At 36.8% G+C, this 25097-nt stretch overlaps 1 long non-coding RNA gene across 1 annotated transcript in view; it reads left to right on the top strand.

Annotated features, from left to right (window-relative positions):
* The window catches only part of LOC148777026 (uncharacterized), a 183572-nt gene extending 161833 nt beyond the window's left edge, over positions 1-21739 (top strand). The window contains exons 2-3 of the long non-coding RNA XR_016037957.1: positions 6570-6670; positions 21171-21739. This is a non-coding gene — a long non-coding RNA (uncharacterized LOC148777026). The remainder of the gene's footprint in view (positions 1-6569; positions 6671-21170) is intronic.
* The last annotated feature ends 3358 nt before the right edge of the window (positions 21740-25097 follow it).

The following is a 25097-nucleotide window of genomic DNA, read 5'->3' as shown; positions in this document are numbered from 1 at the left end:
TTGCTTTCTGCCCTGGGCCCCCAAATGTATATTCTTCTCAGTGACAAATGTGTTCCATCCCAACAGTTCCGAAGGACTTAACCCATTCCAGCAAAAGTTCTAAAGTCCAGAGGCTTATTTAATTGTCATGTAAATCATGTTTGATAATCAGAAGCAGAAGATATTAAGAAGAGGTGGCAAGAATACACAGAAGGACTATACAAAAAGGATCTTCATGACCCAGATAATCACAATGGTGTGATCACTCACCTAGAGCCAGACATCCTGGAATGTGAAGTGAAGTGGGCCTTAGGAAGCATCACTACGAACTAAGCTAGTGGAGGTGATGGAATTCCAGTTGAGCTATTTCAAATCCTGAAAGATGATGCTGTGAAAGTGTTGCACTCAATATGCCAGCAAATTTGGAAAACTCAGCAGTGGCCACAGGACTGGAAAAGTTCAGTTTTCATTCCAATCCCAAAGAAAGGCAATGCCAAAGAATGCTCAAACTACCGCACAATTGCACTCGTCTCACATGCTAGTAAAGTCATGCTCAAAATTCTCCAAGCCAGGCTTCAGCAATATGTGAACTGTGAACTTCCAGATATTCAAGCTGGTTTTAGAAAAGGCAGAGGCAGCAGAGATCAAATTGCCAACATCCTCTAGATCATGGAGAAAGCAAGAGAGTTCCAGAAAAACATCTATTTCTGCTTTATTGACTATGCCAAAGCCTTTGACTGTGTGGATCACAATAAACTGTGGAAAATCCTGAAAGAGATGGGAATACCAGACCACTTGAACTGCCTCTTGAGAAACCTGTATGCAGGTCAGGAAGCAACAGTCAGAACTGGACATGGAACAACAGACTGGTTCCAAATAGGAAAAGGAGTACATTAAGGCTGTATATTGTCACCTTGCTTATTTAACTTATATGCAGAGTACATCATGAGAAACGCTGGGCTGGAGGAAGCACAAGCTAGAATCAAAATTGCCGGGAGAAATATCAATAACCACAGATATGCAGATAATACCAGCTTTATGGCAGAAAGTGAAGAGGAACTCAAAAGCCTCTTGATGAAAGTGAAAGAGGAGAGTGAAAAAGTTGGCTTAAAGCTCAACATTCAGAAAACTAAGATCATGGCATCAGGTCCCATCACTTCATGGGAAATAGATGGGGACACAGTGGAAACAGTGTCAGACTTTATTTTTTTGGGCTCCAAAATCACTGCAGATGCTGATTGCAGCCATGAAATTAAAAGACACTTACTCCTTGGAAGGAAAGTTATGACCAACCTAGATAGCATATTAAAAAGGAGAGACTACTTTGCTGGCAAAGATCCATGTAGTCAAAACTGTGGTTTTTTTCAGTAGTCATGTATGGATGTAAGAGCTGGACTATAAAGAAAGGTGAGCACTGAAGAATTGACGGTTTTGAACTGTGGTGTTGGAGAAGACTCTTGAGAGTCCCCTGTACTGCAAGGAGATCCAACCAGTCCATCCTAAAGGAGATCAGTCCTGGGTGTTCATTGGGAGGACTGATGTTGAAGCTGAAACTCCAATACTTTGGCTACCTGATTGGAAGAACTGACTCATTGGAAAAGATCCTGATGCTGGGAAAAATTGAGGGCAGGAGGAGAAGGGGATGACAGAGGATGAGATGGTTGGATGGCATCACCATCTCGATGGACATGGGTTTGGGTAGACTCTGGGAGTTGGTGATGGACAGAGAGGACTGGTGTGCTGTGGTTCATGGGATCACAAATAGACATGACTGAGAGACTGAACTGAACTGAATTGAGTCAGGTATGAATGATACTTGAGGTATGATCGCCCTGAGGCAAATTGATTTTAAGCTGTGAACCTATGAAATCAAATATATTCTTCCAGAATACAATTATGGGACAAAGAATGGACAATTGCATTCCAAAATGGATAAATTTGGAAAGAAGGAGGAAGGGGTAACGGATCCCAAGTAGGTTCTAAACCTACCAAGACAAGTTTCATGAGGTTTTAAGCCTCAAGATTACCAATGTTTGTCTTAATGCTTTGACTTCCAGACCCACTGGGGTGATGTCCTGCTTTTCAGACCCATTGCAGTGCCAAGCAGTGGTCCCTAGGTCCCACCTTATGATTTTGGGTGTTCCTGTTCCCCCATGGCTTTGACCAGAGGTCATCTGGCTTGTTGAATGTGACATGATGGGTTCTCCGTTTGAAACTGAGGAGGCCGCCTTGATCTTGGACTGTCCTTTGGAGTCCATTCTTCTTTTGTCTTGAAGAACAGGGCACATTTTTCTTTTTTTTTCCTCTTTTTTTTATTGGAGGCTAATTATTTTACAATATTATATTGGTTGGTTTTGCCATACATTGACATGAATCTGCCCTGGATGTACATGAGTTTCCCCTCCCGAACCCCCCTCCCACCTCCCTCCTCCCTTTATCCCCCCTCTGGGTCATTCCCGCACACCAGCCCCGAGCATCCTGTAACATGCATTGACCCTGAACTGGCGATTCGTTTCACATGTGGCAACATACATGTTTCAATGCCATTCTCCCAAATCATCCCACCCTCACCCTCTCCCACAGAGTCCCAAAGACTGTTCTATACATCTGTGTCTCTTTTGCTGTCTCGTATACAGGGTTATCATTTGCATCTTTCTAAATTCCATATATATGCATTAGTTTACTGTATTGGTGTTTTTCTTTCTGGCTTACTTCAGTTTTTTCAGCTGAACAAATTTATGGTCCTGGGTTGTAAGCCCAAGAAGTCTGACATCTTCATTAATCTTTTTTCCCATCTCCTTCTCTTTCAGCTCAATTAAATTTTATAAGAAATCTATATTTACTAACTTATAGAGATGTCCAGGTTATATTATGAGTGAAAACGTGCATGTTTGGAGCAATATATATTTAATGCTTCTATTTCAGTATCAACAATCAAACAAAAAATAAAAACTCTTAACATCATATATATGCTTGGATATGTACATATCTACTTGTATATGTCTGATAATAAGGAGAAATGTGTAAAAGTTACCACAGTGAACTGTTATGGCTAGTCACTTGTTATGATAAAGGGGCATAAAGAACTTAGCAGAGGACATGAGCATTGTTGGAAAGGGATGATGTTTAGCTTTGCCTTAAAATAGTTTTGTGTTTTATAATTTTACTTGTTTCAAAGAGCATGTGTTAAACTTTGATTTTCATTTAAAGAAATAAAATATGGTTAAACTAAAGAATTTATGAATCATCAAAGATCTAGATCTAGGAACTGCAGCATCTAATTGAGAACTTGCAATAAAACTGGACATTAACAAAATGATTATTATAATGGAAGTTTAAATAAGAAAATAATAGTTTTACATTTGTAAATACTACACGTGAATTGACACAGAAGAAAATGAATATGTCTTAGCTCTCTTTTTGAGGGAGCCTTAGGGACAGCATTGCCTTCTGATCAGTTTTGACAGTGTTCCTCTTAAGACATAACAAAGGGAAAGCTACCAACACCAACAATTCAAGTAAAGTTGTAGATCTCTTGTCTATGGACTTTTGAGTCTAAACAAAGTTATCCATGGAAAGACCCACTTAAAAAATAACTTTATTAAATCTGCGTATTATTGAAACCTATGTTCCCTTTCTGTTCTCTTTTCTGAATTCTAACCAGGAAAAAGACCTGCTCAAGATTTCAGGAACTATGATTGATACACACACCCAGAACTAAAAGAGTTTGAGAGAATATACCATTTACCTATCCTGCTTGGGGCCATCCGTATACATGGTTGTACAATGATCAGGATGTAGAGGTTTTCAGCTTTAAGTACATTTAGGGAGCTGATAGGTAACTGAATCAGAAGAGAGACTTAAGAAAATAGAGTCAGGTGTCTGTCATCCTGGGGTGCACATGCTCCCTATAAATTTATTTCAGAACACTGTGAAAACCAAATAAAATACTATAGATTGGGTTTCAAATTCATTTCTTATGTTAATGGGTCCACGTGGTACTATTGACGTTTTGGACAATTCTTCCTTGTAAAGGACTATCTTGATACTGCCTAGTGATTATTGTTGTGTCCCCCCATCAGGCCTTGCAACTAATTGCATATAGCACCCCACATCCACCCCTATCCCCCAGCTCTGGATATTGCAACAAGCACTTTCCTCTACAGTTTAGGATGCCTGGTAAGGGGAGAAGTTTCCCTGGGTTATGGGCCCAGTGTGAGGTTTATGAGTGAAAGTGAAGTCGCTCAGTTGTGTCCGACTCTTTGCGACCCCATGGACTGTAGCCTACCAGGCTCCTCTGTCTGTGGGATTTTCCAGGCAAGAGTCCTGGAGTGGGCTGCCATGAGTGAGTAGTGTCATTTTATAGTAACGTGTTGTTTCACCCCCTGTGCGTGTGTATGCTCTCTCAGTCGTGTCCGACTCTTTGCGACTCCATGAACTGTAGCCTGCCAGGCTCTGTCCATGGAATTTTCCAGGCAACAATACTGGAGTGGGTTGCCATTTCCTATTCCAGGGGATCTTCCCAGACCAGGGATCCAACGTTGTCTCTTACGTCGCCTGCCTTGGCAGGTGGATTCTTTACCATTGAGCCACCTGGGAAGCCCCTGTTTTACCTGAACCAACTCTGAAATGTTGAACAAGTAATTTGCTTTTGCCTTTGCTATTGTGCTCTGTTACATTCAATGACACTGCCTCATCTTCCCATGGAGACATTGCCTCTTATATGCACAAAAGTCCTTTTAAAAATGTTAAAGTTTATTACCTTAGCCAAACATTAATTAGGTTTATATATTTCTTGAATGTTTGAAAAATCTTCCAACAATTCATTAAAGGTTGATGGGTTTTTTCCTCTATTAGGCCCTCAAAAAAACCTTACTGATTAATTTTTTAAAAAGCTAATGAATCAAAGAACTGTTTAAGGCACAGGAAGTGAACCAAGTTTCTGACCTTTCTGGCACAGGCTTTATCCCCATCAACAGAGCTTCACATTTACGATACTACATAAATAAAAAATAACAGTGGGTGACAAACCCACAGGGAGAAGTAAGCGTGAGGTGAGGCATTCTACAGTCTTTCTGTGCATTATCCTCAACACATTTGTTGCATTGTGGTTTTTTGAGGACTAGGCTTCCAGAGTGTTGCTTACTTGCTAATGGATACTAGCTAGAAGGTGAGAAATCTCTGTCATTTACTGTGGTCAGAGAAGGAAAAGATATTTGTTGAATGGTTAGGCACACATCCAGTAGTCAGCTGATGGCCTACTGAGGAATTTATCGGAAGGACTTGAACCTTCCCTACTGGAAAGAACTTGGTTTTAGGTATGTGTTGATATTATTCCTAAATCAAAAAGTAGGTGGCCCAAGAAGTTATCCTGGGGATGAGAAAAAGGCATGTGGAAGTTGGATTCAGCAAAGACCTGAATTTAAATACCAGTTCTGTTATATATTTACCTTGGGAAAGAGAGTATTTCCAAAGTAGTTTTTTTAATATATAAAATACAGACAACAACATTTTTCCTTATAGGAGTCTGATATGAACCGATGGAGATAATGTCTATAGAATGATCAGTTCCTTCCAGGCTTTCTTGTTTGTCTTCTCTTTCCTTCATTTCCCTTCAATTTTCTTTCTTCTTTCCTCCAAAATGTTAATACATGGTAGATTTGACTATAAGGCACTGGAGTATTTCGCTACAAGTAACATAAAGAATAATAGAACTTGAAAGGATTTTCCATATCAGATTCTCTGTATTTGTTGTGCTGTGTGACTTCAGTCATGTCTGGGACCCTGTGGACTGTAGCCTGTGACGCACCTCTGTCCATGGGATGCTTCAGGCAAGAATACTGGAGGGGGTTGCCAGTGTCCTCCCCCAGGGATTCTCCCGACACAGGGATCGAAACTGAGTCTCTTATATTTCCTGCATTGGCAGGTAAGTTCTCTAGCGCTAGTGCCACCTGGGAAGCCCACGTGTTTGTTAGTGATACTGAAATAAATATAGAGGATTAAGGCTTAGTATGCAGCAATATCAATGTATGTGCAATTCTTAGAATATCTCACTAGATTGACTTAATTCCTTAGCACCAGTTTTATGTTGTTACACATGTGGATATAATTAATTTCTCTCTTGAGGAGCCCATGTGGTAACCATAGCAGTTTGTCTAGGCCATATATACTTCTTCAGTTCAGTTCAGTTACTCAGTCATGTCCGACTTTTTGTGACCCCATGGACCACAGCATGCCAGGCCTCCTATCACCAACTCCTGGAGTTTACTCAAACCCATGTCCATTGAGTCAGTGATGCCATCCAACCATCTCATCCTCTGTCATCCCCTTCTCCTCCTGCCCTCAATCTTTCCCAGCATCAGGGTCTTTTCAAATGAGTCAGCTCTTTTCATCAGGTGGCCAAAGTATTGGAGTTTCAGATTCAGCATCAGTCCTTCCAATGAACAGTCAGGACTGATCTCCTTTAGGATGGACTTGTTGGATCTCCTTGCAGTCCAGAGTCTTTGTGCAAAGTATATTGTAGAATTATTTTAAATTCTGGGTTTTGAAGGTTTGGAAATATTGAGCTTTGATTTGCTTTTTTTTTTTAGGATCACGTTAGATTTTTGTCAGGCATGCGTTGTGCTCTCTAGGATACAAGATTAATGTCAAATTACCACAGTAAGATCATCTAAAATGCAATGAAATCCTGGTAAGGGGGAAATTTCAAATCTGCTTCTTTCTATAAAGAAAATAATGGCACATATACATGCATGTACATATTTTATGTATACGTTTTTACACTGTGTGATGATGAGTTGATTTATTGTCAATAACTTTTTTGCAAACTAATCAAGAACAAATCAGTGCTGTTGAAAGACTTAAGTGTGAAAGAGAAAGTAAATAGTAAAGGGAGAAGGTCTTAGAAAATATTATTTATGAACATAAGTGTGTCAGGAAGCTCTTATAAGAAAAACTTACTGGATATAGGAAAATGGTAAGTAGTTTAAATGTGTTGTATCTCATAATAGTGTTTAAATATTCTGAATACCAAGTTTATTCCATATTAACTAGGTATTATATTTCATATGAAAAATGCTAATCTGTGTTTATAACTGCAGAGTGATGTTTCAGATAGTTTGATATATATGATTTTTTTTGCCTTAAATGATGCCATTCATTCTCTCTACTGTGTCCATCTCTCTTCAACCAATACTAGCAGGATGTAGCATTATGTAGTACTATATTTTATTTTATTTTTTTTTGTAATTAATTTATTTTTTATTGGAGGCAAATTATTTTACAATATTATATTGGTTGGTTTTGCCATACATTGAAATGAATTCGCCCCGGGTTTACATAAGTTCCCCCTCCTGAACCCCCCTCCCGAACCCCCCTCCCACCTCCCTCCTCCCTTTATCCTCCCTCTGGGTCATCCCCGCATGCCAGCCCCGAGCATCCTATAACATGCATTGACCCTGAACTAGTGATTCATTTCACATATGACAACATACGTGTTTCAATGCCATTCTCCCAAATCATCCCACCCTCACCCTCTCCCACAGAGTCCCAAAGACTGATCTATGCATCTGTGTCTCTTTTGCTGTCTCGTATACAGGATTATCATTTGCATCTTTCTAAATTCCATATATATGCGTTAGTATGCTGTATTGGTGTTTTTCTTTCTGGCTTACTTCACTCTGTATAATAGGCTCCAGTTTCATCCACCTCATTAGAACTGATTCAAATGTATTCTTTTTAATGGCTGAATAATACTCCATTGTGTATATGTACCACAGCTTTCTTATCCATTAGTCTGCAGATGGACATCTAGGTTGCTTCTATGTCCTGGCTATTATAAACAGTGCTGCAATGAACATTGGAGTACATGTGTCTCTTTCAATTCTGGTTTCCTCGGTGTGTATGCCCAGGAGTGTGATTGCTGGATCATATGGCAGTTCTATTTCCAGTTTTTTGAGGAATCTCCACACTGTTCTCCATAGTGGCTGTACTAGTTTGCATGTAGTACTATATTTTAAACTAGATGCTTATATTATAAACTGTGGTATTTTCTGAAGCTGAATGCCTTTTAAAAATGAAAAAGATTACATTTTTGTCTTAGCAAATGTACTTAATGTTTTAATTGTGAAATATTTGATGCTGAAATTTGAGGAAATTCTTGACACTTGAGTCAAGTTCACTTTGAAGGCAGAGAAGAAATGTTAATAATTGTTTAATAATTTTAATAATAAATCTAAAAGTTCTCAAAATATTAAAAAAATAAATTTTAATAATTGTAGAAAAGGAAATTTTATCCATTTCATAAATTATTACCCATGACAGCATACTTGTTGCCCCATATCTGGCTAAGGGTTCCATTCATGAATGAGTCAGACTCTGTTCATGCTTCTTTTTAATGTAGTTCATGTAAGTTTTACTGACAAGTCAAGTAATGTGCCTTTTTCTTTAAAGAATACACAACATGAAAAGGGCATGTTGAACATTAGGTGGTGTTTATATCAGTGTAATGACAGATTTTTTTCAAGTTCTTTCCCTCATCATGAAAGCAGCATTCAGTTTATTTTAATATAACTTTATTGAGCTTTAGTTTTTAATAGACTTTTATTTATTTTTAAAGAATTGACTTTATTATTTAGAGTAGTTTTAGGTTCAAAGCAAAGTTGAGACAGTAGTACAGAGATTTCCCATATATCCCCTGCCTCCACATGCATAGCTTCCCCCTTTATCAACATCTCCCACCAGAGTGATATATTTATTACCATTGATGAACCTATGTTGACACATCATAATCATCGTAAGATCATAGCTTACATTAGGATTCACTCTCAACTTCTCTTTTTGAATCAATAAGTATAATGGCATTTTCTTAGATCTCAATGTGTGTAGTACAGGGATCTGATGTATTTGAATCATTGTGATGGCTTTCTGACCTGGGTAGGCAAGGTGGAGCATGCAATGGAAGACACAGTTCCTTTTTTTCCAGAGATGGTCTTATTGATTTTGAACATTTTGTCAATATAAGACCAAATGGTAATCCTCTTAATTTAACTAGTAGTATGGATTAAGAAAAACATTTCTTTGAGTCCTAAAGGATAATATTCAGATTACATCCTCTTCACTTTGAATTAAAAAACCAGCTATGTGTTTCTCAAATTGGAGCAACATGCATATAATATTTGACATCCAGAATTCCTTCTGCCTTTCTAAATTAAATCTTAGATGCAAAATTCTTTTGATACTTTTCTACCCTTTAGACTTATTACTCTGTCTTCCATCACTTTTGATAATACCACTATTAATGATGACCAATATTTACTATTTTCTATATGGTGGACATTTTGCTAAGCAACTTACATATAGTTGCTTAATCTTCCCTCCTCTTCCAACCCTTGAGTTAAACATTTATTTTACTCTTAAGAAGAGTTAACAGAAAATTAAAACTGAGAGAGAGAGAGAGAGAGAGAGAGAGAGAATCTCTTTCTCAAGATTCAATTTGATTGGGATTTTTCTGAATGAGGAGCTCATATCCTCAACTTATGCAGTGTTTCTTGACCTCTGATATAGGACAGTTCGTCATTGTTTAACTCTTTGTTGAGTATGTCAGGACGGTTGGGATCTCTGGTCCAGTGTCTAAATGATAGTATCATTTCCTGCCCCAAATACCTGCATATTTCCAAACATCCCCTGGAGAAGGAAGGGTCCCAGCAGACCCATGGAGGTGGATATGATTGATGTAGTTATGTGGTCAAAGAATAAAAGACTAAAAAATAAAAAAATTTAAATAAAAAATTAAGGTAGAAAAAAAAAAAGGTAAACCTGGATTAGTTTTATAGCCATCATATCTTTAAATCTGATTATGCTTGGCTCCCTTAACTGGTGTAGGGATATGGAAGGGATCAAAAGTAGAACTACTTCCAGACTTGAGAGGCTCAACTGATTTTTACAAAACTACATCGTGTGCTCTAAGTGTTGCTGGCAACTGTGTGTGTTTGTTTATTTATTTTGGCTATGGTGGGTCTTCGTTCCTGTGCACTGGCTTTCTCTAGTTGTGGCAAGCAGGGCTACTCTTCATTTCGGGGCATGGGCTTCTCATTGTGGTGGCTTCTCTCGTTGCAGTGCTTGGGCTTTCAGATGCTCGAGCTTCAGAAGCTGCAGTGCTTGGGCTCAGTAGTTGCCACTCGTGGACTCTAGAATACTGCCTCAGTAGTTGTGGTGCATGGGCTTAGTTGCTCCACGGCATGTGGGATCTTCCAGGACCAGGGATTGAACCGGTGTCCTCTGCATTGCAGGGTGGATTCTTAACCACTGGACCATGAGGGAAGCCCTATGTGTGTTTTATGGTTGTATTAGTCCCTATTTTCTGTGTAACGTGGTATATTTACAGGCTGCAGGACTAGGACATGGTCATCTATGGGGTGGGGAGTCCATCGTTCTGCCTGCCAAACTCAGAAAATATGCATTATATGATTTAATCCTTCAAAAGTTTGAGATTTGTTTTATGGACAGGAATATGATGGATCTTGATGAAGGCCCTATGTGCACATGTTTTCAGCTCTTTTGTGTTGAAGAATAAAAAATGTCAATTAGGTCAAGTAGATTTTATCCTTATTGATTTTATTGTCTACTTGTTTTATTACTTACTGAGAGAAGACTTGAAATTTCCAACTAAATTGGATTTTTCTGCTTCTTTCAGTTCAGTTTTTGTTTTAAAACATTGAAGCTTTATTGTTAGATACATACACATTTAGTATTATTTTGTCCTCCTGACCTTTTTGTCACTATGAAATGTTCTTTATCTGATAATATTCCTTGTTCTGAAAAGTACTTTGTCTGAAATTAATGCAGTCACTCTAGTTTACTTATGATCCATCTTCCATCCCTTTTATCTTATCTGTCTTTATATTTCAAGTAGATTTCTTGTTTGTAGTATGCAGTTGGATTTTGCATCTTTTAAATATAATTTGACAACCCTGCCTTTTAACTTAGACTTTTAGACCATTTGTATCTAATGGAGTTATTTATATGATCAAATTTAAATCTGTTATTTGCAGTTTTTTAAGTAGACAGTTTTTTTAGATCAGTGTTTGGTTCACGGAAAAATTGAGCAGAAGTTACAGAGAGAGTTTCCATATACCTCCTGTACTGTATCCCCCAGTATCTATCAACATCCTACACCAGCGTGGTACATTTATTATACTGACAAACCTATACTGACATATTGTTATCACCCAAAGTCCATAGTTTATACCAGGGGTTACTTCTGATGCTGTACATCCAATGGGTTTTGACAAATGCACAACATATATCCACCATCATAGTGTTGTACAGAATTTTTCCACTGCTCAAGAAATCCTCCTTTGTCTGCCACTGATTCCTTCTTCCTATTTTAGTAACCACCTTGATCTTCTTGCCATCTCCATAGTTTTTTCCTTTTTCAGAATGTCATGTGGCTGGAATCATACAGTATGTAGTCTTTTCAGAGAGGCTTCTTTCACTTAATAAAATGTATTCATGGTTCCTCCATGTTGTTTCATGACTTGGTGGCCCATTTCTTTCTAGTGAAGAATAAGATTCACCTATCTGCATGTATCACAGTTTATTTATCTGTTCACCTCCTGAAAGACATCTTGCTTACTTTCAAGTTTTAGTAATTAAGAATAAAGCTACTACAAAGATATGTGTGCATGTTGTTGGGTGGATGTAAGTTTTTAGCTCTTCTGTGTAACCACCAAGAAACATGATTCTTGGGGACTATGTGGTCCCCTTCTTTTGGGTTGAACTTTGGGTGTGTTTATGGCCTACAGCATTTTTGTGAGGCCAACAGAGTAAACATCCCTCCAAATCTAGGCCTGATTTTACTAAGACACCTTGTTCTTAAATTCCCTAATCCATTCTGTTTCTGCTTATGTAGAAACCATTTTGAAGCATACACAATCAGGTACTTGCAACTCCTCATACTCTTCAACCAAATACATCCCCTGTATTTGTCACCTAACTCAGTGTATCTTCCTCTCCCAATACAGTAGATTTCCACTGATTAACACCTCCCACCAGATCACATTACATTCTCTGTGTTGGTAAAATACTCACAACGCCCAGCCCAGTTATTGCCGTGTCTGAAAACCTTTCCTGGAAATCACTAGTCAAAATTGATCACTATTCTCTGTGCTTGAAAGCACTTCTCACTCTGTATTAGGATTAATAGCGTATTGCTTCTGTCACCATTGCTGGATTTTGATCTCTTTGAAAACAGGGATCAAATCTTTTTCATCTTTTTAACCTCTGGACTTACAACACTGTACATGATGGAACTCGATAAATGTCATTGAACTGAATTCAGTGAATTCGGTTCCTGCAGGTATGATGGTGAGCACTTGCCAGTACAGGGCTTCAAACCCAGTTCTCTTCTCACTTCTGGGTCCAGGCTCTCATCTACTGTAATATGGGTTGTTTTCTAATGGTTTCACATCTGGGAGATGCAGTTTTACTTTTGTTTATGTTAGATTTGCTTATAGTTTAAGAAGTTGATGGTTTCTTATGTGGATCCTCTCATCTAGTTTATATGTGCATTGATTAGTTTTGTGTTCTTTGTACCATAAATCCAGATGAGAAGAAGGGTTTCAAATCATGTCACTGAATATATGCTTTTTTAAGAAGCTTAATTTCAGTTTCTTTTCTTTCACGACGGAGAGTGGGAGCAAAATGAGAAGCAGAGGTATATAAACTGCTTGCAGAGCACCAGAGAAAGCCTGATGTATAGTAATGGGTCCAGGCTCATAAACGTCTCTCTTGGCACTCTTACCACTGTCAGATTATTACCATGTTCTCAGATTCAGCTGAATGTGTTCAAGGATCTTCTTTGGTCTGAAAGGTCAGCTGCTTTTAGTTGTGCACTGGTAGAATGCTAATATGTCCTTATTCAAATTACCTGCTACAGCACTTATTAAATTGATGGCCTTGTGCTCTAATTTAATACTGGGGTCGTTCAGAGGCGGGCTGCGGCAGCACTCTGCTGAACTGGGTGATGCCGAGGCAAAGTTCAAGCCGAAACCGTGGTTTGGGGCTGCATTTTCCCACTAAATTAGCAGTCAGATGCGGTGTATAATTAATTAGCACAAACCAGGGAAAGCTTGTCATTTAATAAGGCTTTTTTACTTCTACATTACACAAACAGTGGGAATTGATCCATTAAGTGCCTGGCTATTAACGCTGTTTAATGTATGTCTGGTTGTTAAATTGAGATGTCTATGTACATACATCCAGAGTTTAAGAGCTCCTCATGGTCAGTTCAGTATTTGCTCAGATTTGAAGTCATGTTCCACAGAATCAATAATAGCTTCGTTACTGAATTTGAACCCAGTTCAAACATGCATACGAATTTAAACTGAAAGTTTCATTATGGTCTCAGAAATCAGGTTTCGTATATGTCTACCAGTTAATCTTAAAGGAAATAAACCCTGAATACTCATTGGAAGGACTGATGCTGAAGCTCCATTATTTTGATCACCTGATGTGAGCAGCTGACTCATTGGAAAAGTCCCTGATGCTGGGAAAGATTGAGGGCAGAAGGAAAAGAGGGTGTCAGAGGATGAGATGGCTGGATGGCATCACTGATGCAATGGACATGAACTTGGGCAAACTTTGGGAGATGGTGAGGGACAGGGAGGCCTGGTGTGCTGCAGTTCACGGGGTTGGAAAGAGTTGGATATGACTGGGTGACTGAAGAGCAACATATGTCTTTTTAAAAAATTTATTTATTTTTAATTGAAGTGTGATTGCTTTACAGTATTATGTTGGTTTCTGCCAAACATCAGCTTGAATCAGCCATAGTCTTTATATGTCTTAAAGTTCCGTTAGTCCCCATACTCCAGTATTAAATATTGCATTGTGTTTGCAGCATTCTGTCTTTACTTTCTTTTTTATATAATCCTTGCTCGCAGTTGCCTTAGGCAGAGAATAGCTTTATCTTTGCAGTATTCAGCATAGTATCATCGTAGAGTTGGAAGGAGCCTTATGAAATATACAGAATGAGATTTCAGCAGCCCTGTCAAGATATCTAGAAAGGCTCACTGTCTTACCCGTGGCCTAAGAATAATCCAAAATATTGAAATGTTTGAAGCAGCCCTTCAACCTAATAATGTTCTCTAAAAATGATTAAGGATGATTTACACTGTTTTGTGAACTGGCTGTTTGTTAGTTATGAGATGACTAATAAATGTGTTCTTTGTAGAATGAGTGTCATTATATAATATGCACAATTGAAAACATTAAAAGCTTTTTAAAAAATTTACTTAATGCAGAGAGGAAAGCTAAAAACCTGAATGTGCAAAAATTACTTGAAGAATAGGATAATTTGTTTGAGCGTTGCTAAGGGTCATTTGTTACATGAAGAAATTAGTGCAGTGGGTCAGCCAAAAAGTTCGTTCATGTTTCTCTGTAAGATGATAGTGTCAGTCACACTTAAATTAGTGAAATCAATCCCTATGTAAACTGTAAATATCAAAGAAGTTCATTATGTATTTATATGTGTGTGTACACATATATATGACGAGGTACCTTGACAACTTTTAAGAAAACCAACAAACATAATCATTAAAGCTACGTTAACATCACTGATTTTTTTCTATAAACTGAGAATCCTTTCTGCAGGCTTGCATAGGGGATGTTAAGGATGCATTTTTGTTAAAGGATATCATTTGGGGTTATTTTTCCTTCTATAATTATAAGAAATGTTTGCACTGCAGGAATTACTTGAGCTGTAAACATTTATTTTTGAAAAAATAGTGAAGTAAAATGCCTGTGACACAAAATACTCAGGTTTTGGGGCCAGTTCAGAGGTTAAAGCGTCTGCCTGCAATGCGGGAGACCCGGCTTCGATCCCTGGGTTGGGAAGATCCCCTGGAGAAGGCAATGGCAACCCACTCCAGTATGCTTGCCTGGAGAATCCCATGGACAGAGGAGCCTGGTAGGCTACAGTCCACGGGGTCACAAAGAGTCGGACATGGCTGAGCGACTTCACTTCAGTTCAGTTCTGTGTAGTTGTACTTACCTCATCCTGCTCTATATTGCACTCAGAGGTTTCTATGCTTGTTTTCCTATCCTGATGGAAAAGGCCTCTAATGCTGGGACATGTCTAAAATATGGCATTATGTTTTTTATTTTTAAAATTTTTTGCAGAATCAAGAAAAGTATCACACATTGGGTAGTACCAAGGGGAAAATAGTTCAGTTGGGTGGACAATTATCTTAAAATGAAGGCAGTTTAGGAAAATATTTTAGTTCCCTATGCTTCATCCACATAATACCAAAAAGTCATTTATTTTGATAGCAAATACAAAATTTTAGCTCTTCCAGTAAATTTGCTACCTGGCCAGTTATTCATACAGTAACAGAGTTGCCTTTATGATGTCATTGCCGTTTTCTCACTGAGGAAGTTTTGTGATTATTTACTCACTGACAGACTCATTCATTAATTCTCCAGTACTTAAGAAAGGGCTGTTTTATGGTAAAACTCAATAATATACAACCACATTGATACTTTTATTTTTTACTACTTTGTTGTGCCTTGCTTTTTCATTAATTATCCCATAAAATGCATTTTTAATCACCAACTATGCTTAAGTTTTTGTGCTAGAATTAGTGCCAATCACTAAATATTTCTAGTTCTTCTTTGCCTACACAGAGTTGGGTATATAAAGTGTAGCTTTGGCAAATGTGTTGTGAGAAGTTTGTGATTTGTCACATTCTCTTCCCTCTGGCATTGTGATCACGGAACCTGCGTCAAGATAATCTTCATCAGTCTGGATCCTGGGGCCTTTGCAATGAACAGAAGCTTTTATCCACCTGGTGACTAGATAGTGTTAGCTAGAAATACAATTTTTTTAATGTTAAATCATTTGGGTATTGTTTGTGTGACATAGCCTTGTCTATCCTAATCTGAACAATCATTATAGATATAAATTTTCCTGAATGCAATACCTGAAAAACACTGCCTAACAGTGCAGGAGACACAAGAGACACAGGTTCAAATCCTGGGTTGGGAAGATCCCCTGAAGAAGGAAATGCAACACACTTCAGTATTCTTGACTGGAGAATCCCATGGACAGAGGAGCCTGGTAGGTTATAGTCCATGGGTTCACAATGAGTCGGAAATGACTTAGCAAGTGAGCACACATGCACGCAAGCAATGATAAAGGAAATCTTTGAAATGAGTATTCAAAAACATTTTAGCTCGATATAATACAACTTGGTGGAACGTCTGCATTTGTCATAACTTTTATTATACATAAAAATGGTGGCCTATGTACTAACATTTAAACTATGTTGTGACAAGTCTTTAAAAATTTTGAGTTAACCAAAAGAAGTGCTACCCATGACTCTTCTAAAGCCCAACAAGGTTGTGATTTACCTAATTCTGTGAATGGCATGTCTAATTTGTAAAACTGAGTCAAAAGAAAAACATGATTTATTTTCATTTAGTTAATCTATCTAGCTGTCTTTTTCAGTATATTTGGATAATTCAGATAATTATTAATCTGAAAATAAACAATATTAGGTTTGCTTATCAAAAATTCTACTTCACAAATGATTGTCAACTTTACCCTTTGATACGTTTGGTATAGCCTTATATACTTTTGGTATACAGTGTTTATTGATATTCACATTTCTAAATTAAAATTTTCATTATTAGTAATATGATTTAAAACTGCTATCCTATTGATTTTTGCACTGATCAAAGTCAATCAAAATTACTTTAATACAATTATTTTAAAACTAAGCATTTAAAAATGTTGACTAACTACTGATGTATTAATGTGAAAATATTTGAGTTACTTTTAAAGTCTTTGGAATAAAAGATGACTTTAATTTTCACATATATATATAATAGCAAAAATATTTAAAGTGAATTTTCAATTAATGAATGTAGATAAACAAGCAAAGGGCAATACATAAATTATTTTTTTCATCTAAGTCCATACTGGATAACCCTTTAGAAAGGAAATTATGCCAAAAATACCTTTAATTGGGATTTTGGTTTGTGTTAGAATTTGGAAATAGTGAGCTTTTATGTTGAATTTCCTAGCTAAGTTGACTTTTACACATCTAAATAAGATTTTTGGTTTGATACTTATTTTATTACTGTGAGAAACACTGGTCTGGATGAAGCACAAGCTGGAACCAAGATTGCCGGGAGAAATATCAATAACCTCAGATATGTAACCTCAGGTAACACCACCCTTATGGCAGAAAGCCAAAAAGAACTAAAGAGCCTCTTGATGTAAGTGAAAGAGGAAAGTGAAAAAGTTGGCTTAAAACTCAACATTCAGAAAACTGAGATCATGGCATCTGGTCCCATCACTTCATCGCAAATAGATGGGGAAACAATGGAAACAGTGGCTGACTTTATTTTTCTGGGCTCCAAAATCACTGTAGATGGTGATTGCAGCCATGAAATTAAAAGACGCTTGCTCCTTGGAAGAAAAGTTATGACCAACCTAGACAGCATATTAAAAAGCAGAGACTTTACTTTGCCACCAAAGGTCTGTCTAGTCAAACCTTTGTTTTTTCCAGTAGTCATGTATGGATGTGAGAGTTGGACCATAAAGAAAGCTGAGCACCAAAGAATTGACGCTTTTGAACTGTGGTGTTGGAGAAGACTCTTGAGAGTCCCTTGGACTGCAAGGAGATCCAACCAGTCCATCCTAAAGGAAATCAGTCCTGAATATTCATCGGAAGGACTGATGCTGAAGCTGAAGCTCCGATACTTTGGCCACCTGATTGGAAGAACTGGCTAATTGGAAAAGACCCTGATGCTGGGAAAGATTGAAGGCAGGAGGAGAAGGGGATGGCAGAGGCTGAGATGGTTGGATGGCATGACTGATTCAATGGAGTAAGCTCCAGGAGTTGGTGATGGACAGGGAGGCCTGGCATGCTGCAGTCCATGGGTTTGCAGAGTCGGACATGACTGAGCAACTGGACTGAACTGAACTTATTACTATACATTCTATTTAATAACATATAACCTCAATAATAGAGTCAATTTTTATCTTTAAAGTGGCTACAAACTTAAGAATCTAGGACATTCTAGAAGGATATATATGCTTGTCATACTGTGCTCCTCAGTCATGTATGACTTTTTGTGACACCATGGACAATAACCCACCAGGCTCCTATGTCAGTGGAATTTTTCAGGAAAGCATACTGGAGTGGGTTGCTATTTCCTACTCCAGGAGAACATCTTGACGCAGGAATAGGACCTATGTCCCCTGATCTCCTGCATTGGCAGGTAGATTCTTTCTCACTGAGCCATCTAGGAAGCCTTGTTATACTATATTCAACCTTTAAAAGCTGACTAAGCTTTCATAATTTCCCTTTGTGTGATTAAAGATGATTGAATATCCAGGATTGCCTATTAAAAATAAAATTTTGAACAAAACAGTGATTAGAAACTTGTTAGTTATTGACTACTGATAAAAGTAAAGGGAACTTGTAAAGCCTACTGTGGAGCCTAGTATGGTATCAGGGAAATTATGTGAGTGCAATGGTCAAAAATGTTTCCATTCTTTATTTGCTTCATGAAGTTAACAATGAAATTTTCACAGTTTGAGAGGTTACTCCTCTACCCTGTCTGAAGTTTTATGACTTTTTGTGTCCTTTGAGCCTTTGATTCTTTTTCTAGGATATTTTTTCCTGAATATAGCTGAAAATTAATCACAGCTTCATCTGTAATAGTAATAAAAGGAAAATAATTTTAATGCTTAAGAAGAGAAAAAATGGCTAAATTACTGTGGTTAGTCAATAAAGTAAAATTTGATATAATCATTAATATCATACTGAAGAATAGATAAGTCTATGCGAAGATATTCGTAGTATATATTCCTAGGAGAAAAGTTAAAAATTTATATGTATCACTCTGTGTGTGTTAGTTGCTCAGTTGTGTCTGACTCTTTCTGACCCCATGGACCGTAGCCCGCCAGGCTCCTCTGTCCATGGGATTTTCCATGTGAGAATACTGGAGTGGGTTGCCATTTCCTTCTCCAGGTATCACTCTGACCCCATTATAAATACATTATATTTTAGATTTTTTTAAACATATGTATATGTATAGCATATATACTATGTCTTTGTACACATATATACAAAAAAATGGATGCATGGGTAAATACGTAAGGTAAAAGGTCTTTTTTAATTTTAATTTTTGCTTATTTGAATTTAATTTTTAAGGGCGAATTCATGTCAATGTATGGCAAAACCAGCCAATATAATATTGTAAAATAATTTGCCTCCAATAAAAAATAATTACCAAAAAAAATGTAAAAATATTTTTCCAGTTGTATTGAGATAAAATAGGCATAACATTGTGTAAAGATGTGTAAAGTGATGATTTGATACATACATATTGCTAAATGATTAGCACAGTTGCATTAGTTAACAGCTGTATCACCTCATATAATTACAATCTTTGTTTTGTAATAAGAACCCATAAGATCTCTTAGTAAGTTTCAAGTACCTGATATATTGTTTATTATAGTCTCCCACATTGCAGGTGGATTCTTTACCAACTTAGCCATAAGGGAAGCCCAATAGTCACCATGCTATACTTAATTTTCTTAATTATGTAAAATGAACAAGTGCTGTCTTTGTACTAAGTAAAAAAAAAATACTTTATTATCATTTTTTGACTCATTAGTGAAATTGTTATGGAAAATTCATTTTATTAGAATATCTGGCAACTTCATTACAATAATAGTTTGAACCTTTCAAAAAAGGTTTTGTGAATATTTTTAATAATTTTGAAAATATAAAGGAAAGGGTTTTTTTTTTTTTCCTTTTCCCTATTTATGTATTTTGTAATTGATATAGTGAAAGGACAGCTACAGGTGTGTTCTACAACAATTACGAAAAGTCAGCCCATTAAACTTGTTATCCTGACCTAAGTGATGTTTTTATTGAGAGAAACTTAGCCCTTGAGATCATTCGCATATAAGGCACTAGAATAAGCATTATTAAAGAGTTTTGAATTATAGCTGATAAGTATGTAAGGCTGAAAGGAGACATTAATTTTTTAAGCATTCTGGTCAGTGTTTAAATTTCTGAGATAAGAGCCGCATTAATAGAGACTCATACACATCTTTTTCTCCCTTTTTTGCACATGGGAACACACAAGAGTAGAAAAGACAATGCCCACAGATTGTTTTTTCTTTAATACTTTGTTAGGATTTGAAGGGATTATTACTATTTAGATTTAAAAATGCACTCTTGGAAGTATTTTTTTCCCTAGGTTTTACTGAAACATGAAAACATTGTTTATAGTTCATACTTATTATGACCATAGGAACAATAACAATATATACATTTTGAATATTCATTGGAAGGACTGATGCTGAAGCTGAAACCCCAATACTTTGGCTACCTGATGTGAAGAACTGACTCATTGGAAAAGACCCTGATGCTGGGAAAGAGTGAAGGCAGGAGGAGAAGGGAATGACAGAGGATGAGATGGTGGGATGGCTTCACTGACTTGACGGACATAGGTTTGAATAAGCTCCAGGAGTTGGTGATGGACAGGGAGGCCTGGCGTGCTGCAGTCCATGGAGTTGCAGAGTTGGACACGACTGAACAACTGAAGTGAACTGAACATTTTACTCTGACCATTATATGCATGTTAAATGCAATTATAGAACTCAAAATATGCAAATACTTTATTAGGCACTCAAAGTTATCTCATTATTTGTAATTTGTTGTTTACAACTCGTTGCGAGCCCATGGACTGCAGCCCGCCAGGCTTACCTGTCCTTCACTATCTCCCAGTGTTTGCTCAAACTTCCATCCATTGAATCAGCGATGCCATCCAATCATCTCATCCTCTGTCGTCCCCTTCTCCTCCTGCTCTCAATGTTGCCTAGCATCGGGGTCTGTTCCAATCAGTTGGTTCTTTTGAATTAAGTGCCTGTATTTCCCAGGAAATATCTTTAGCTTAAAGGACAGTATATGGGAAAGTTACTGAGTATAAAAATACCTTTGGAAGATTTTTGAAATATCCAATCTTGTCTGCTCACAATCCTTTCCTTAGGGCGCTTAGGTCGCTAATGCTATTTTTGCTAAGAATAAGCAAATGTATTTAGCTGTTGCTCTTTCGTTTTATTTTTAAGAGCTTTGTTTTTAATTATCTTTCTTTTTTTTCTACTATAGGTCATTTTCTATCACATGGCCTATAAAATCATTCCCAATAGGAGAGTGGCAAAAAAGTCATCATCTTTTGAAGACAAGTTTGATTAAAAGGTAAATTCAGACCTCTGGATAGCATATGGGTGATTCAGTTCAGTCAGTTCAGTTCAGTCGCTCAGTCATGTCTGACTCTTTGCGACCCCATGAACCATGGCACGCCAGGCCTCCCTGTCCATCACCAACTCCCGGAGTTCACTCAAACTCATGTCCATCGAGTCGGTGATGCCATCCAGCCATCTCATTCTCTGTCGTCCCCGTCTCCTCCTACCCCCAATCCCTCCTAGCATCAAACTCTTTTCCAGTGAGTCAACTCGTCGCATGAGGTGGCCAAAGTATTGGAGTTTCAGCTTTAGCATCAGTCCTTCCAATGAACACCCAGGATTGATCTCCTTTAGAATGGACTGGTTATTGCTGCACGATGAAATTGTTCTCATGGAAATGACTGATTATTGCCCATTTTGTTTGTTTTTAAGGCAGAGGCTGTTGTTGAGGATTTAAACTAAGTTTTCTTGACTTATACAAATACAAAAGTTTGTTTTTAATATATAGCATTTTACATTATTGAATTTTTTAAAAAATTTTAATTTCATATTAATCTATTTTTAATTGATGGATAATTGCTTTACAATATTACATTGGTTTCTACCATACATCAACATGAACCATTCATAGGTTAAACTTTAAAATACTTGTTTAAAATAGTTTGAAATGGGATTTCTGAATTAATCATTATTTTAAGTAGTTTAAGAGTTCTTAACACTGTATCTCCTATAAAAAGAGGGAGTAGAAGGCAGAACATATGTATTGGAGTGCTTTACATACTAATCATCTAGAATGGAATATAATCAACTCTTTCAAATATCCTTCCACTTGTTATGATAGGATGTCTTTAGATAAATTTACAGGATTTATTTTATTTTACTAATTGATTGGTATACGTAATTCATCCACAGATACGTTAGTGAAAGCTGGATTCTAAATGACTTTCCTATGATAAGCTTTCCAATTAATTCTTTTCACACTGTTTTTCTGGTGACATTTGAACTTCTTTCATTATTTAAAGCACATCTGGAATGAGGCATTGCTGAATAATAATCACGGATGCTAACATGTTAAAGATTGAACCCCTGACATAGTCAAATGTGTTCTGGTTTAAAACAGTGACCTCAAATAATGCTGGTGTAAGTGAGTCATATTTAGAAAGGATCTGTAGGCAGCTTGCCTGCCTTGGGCTTGAATTGGTGAAAAAGGAAGAAATCAAATTGCAGACTGTCTTCATTGCTTACTAAAGTTGATGATATTGATTCATATTTTTCCTCCTATTTATAAATATTTTTTCTTTATCTTGTCTGATATAAAAATTTTGCAGTAAGTATTAAAATGTATTATATAAAACATATGTTAAATCATGTATTACTTATAATTTACATTTGTGTCAAAGGATTACTAAATTTCTTCCATGGTGTATTTCATAAAAGAGATGATATTGGTAAGATCTTGTTAAATGGCTTGCTAATACAAGAAGCAGATCATTTAAAATGGACCTTACATCTTTATAGGACGTTAGAAATGAAGACATTACTTCAAAATGTAGGTAATTATTGCCTCCTCTTTTATCAGTGCTATTTTCTGAGATATTATCATAAGAGAGCACTTTAGTATTAAGCAGGGCCTTCGAGTGGCAATAAATCAGTCCAACTGAGTCATCATTGTCTAAGGCATCTGAACTACTGCAATGTTGTGGATCCGACTGAGAGTGTGAAATCACTTGACCCTTGGCATTAACCTTTGCTGAATGAATAGACATTGCTTTCCACATCGAGGAACAAAGCAGAAGACTATTGATTAAACACCACATTCACTTGATATTAAATACTGGCTGAACTCACTTCTTGCTTCCAGTTCCAGAGGGAGAAACCCAGAGAGTTGCTGAGTCTCACGAGAATGGATGTTTGTGATTCAGAGCAATGTTTTTCCTGCAAAGTACGTTTTTTCTCCTTTGATCAATAACTAGCAGCCATGATCAGCCATGAGTATGTATTGTCAATTCCGACCTGTGTATTTTATCACCTAAGGTGAGAGGTCACAGTGCTGTGACTAATATTTCAGTTCTAAGCATGGATTGTTCCCTAACTTCAATATCTCTTTGAAAAAGCAATTTGTTTTATCTGTTGCTCATGAGTCATTGTTTTGGCAGTTGATTTGACTACATTAGTAAAATACATGACTTTTCTAAAATTCTTTGGTTTAATCACTCTTTTTGCAGATGTTGAATTTTCTAGAACTTGGCATTATTAGAAGAAATCATAAAAAAGTATGTTCTAGGATTTGTGATTGTAGTTGAAGAAGCATTGTAGTTAAATAAATTTCTCAAGTTAGAAGAAAGCATAAGCTTTGGAAGAGAGCATAGCAATACCTATGAGAATAAAGGGAACAAGAAAAGATGTTTTACCAGAAGTCTTGAGCTAATTATCTTCTAATCCATTGCTTGTCCTGCACAATTGACAACAGTTTGACAGTTTCTTTGTAGACCTATTTTATCCAGAAGAACATGTGTTATTGACAGATAAATCATTTCAAGGAACTAAAGTTAAATTTTAGCCACAGATAAGAAAAACACTTTTTAAATTTAAATAGTTTTTATGTGCTCATATAACTAGAATTTATTGTAGGGAGCATCGTAATAGCTATAAGTTCTTTCTTTCCTCTCCAAGGTTTCTTATTATTTTGGACCCAGGATTTTACACCAGTAAAATTGTATAAATAATTGTTGTTATTGCTAAAGGTTTTAACTGGCTTGTGTTCAACACCAAAAATTCCAGATCAGTTGGTTGCGATTCTGTCATGGTTGAGCAAAGATCATTTCTCGCCTGAATAATAGGAAATATTTCCTCTAAGGACATAATGATATAATTTAATACACTCACAGTCTCACACAGTTTGCAGTTTTTGAAAAGGAGTACTAGAAGACTGGGGAAAGTTGATAAAATGAATCATGCTGCTAAACTTAATGGTCAATCCTTTTGATTTGATGCTTTCTATAGGACGTGTAGCCCCTGAAATCTTTCTTTGAAAGCTACTGAAACTGTGAAAAATATGAACAGCATTCTATCTAAATACCATTTTGGTTATATATCATATAGTTTCTTTTCTTTATTACTGAGGACATTTGTATAGAAGTCATTTTAGTTCACTATTATCTTGAGCACAGACATGCTATATGTACACGAGAACCTTGAACTTGACTTGGAGGTAACTGTACAATTTACTTGACTGATATAATACAGTGCGAGCTTGTTCTGTGCATGGCAAATATGATAAAGACAATGATTTGCAAATAGTAATATTTTAAAGTTATATTTAATGAAAACATTTAACGAGAATGCTTGGCTTTGAAGTACCAAATAAATGCTTTTTGTTCTGCTGTGAAGGAAATACTTTTGTGATATTTGAGACTAATCAGACTGAATAGAGGTGTCTGGGTCAAGGTCATATGGCAAGTCTGTGACATAGCCATGATTAGAATCCATGGAACACATACTGCAGACCCATTGATAATCTTTGTGGTGTCCGTATGTGATTTCTAAAGGGAGATTACTGTGAAGTGAGGTGTGTGAGATGCAATAAAATGATAAATAATTGCAGTTTATTGTAACAGAAATATTGGAATATTCCCATTCAAAATTGGAAGAATAAGGAAGCAAAAGAGAGAAAGCGGAAAGAGAAGAAAAAGAAGGGGAAGATAATTTTGGCTCTGCCCTACAGGTTTCAAAAGAAAAGACTCAGATAAGCATCTCACTTGAGACACTTGCAAAAATAGTCTTTATGCTAACAGGGATGAGGAATTCATAACTAAAAAAGATTTTTTCTTATTCTTTTTAATTAAAAGAA

This window comes from Moschus berezovskii, chromosome 8 (genome assembly GCF_049115385.1).
Source record: "Moschus berezovskii isolate FMDL1 chromosome 8, NW_MosBer_1.0, whole genome shotgun sequence".
Lineage (NCBI taxonomy): Eukaryota > Metazoa > Chordata > Mammalia > Artiodactyla > Moschidae > Moschus > Moschus berezovskii.
Note: the sequence above shows the minus strand (reverse complement) of the source record. Positions and strands in the feature narration are given on the sequence as shown.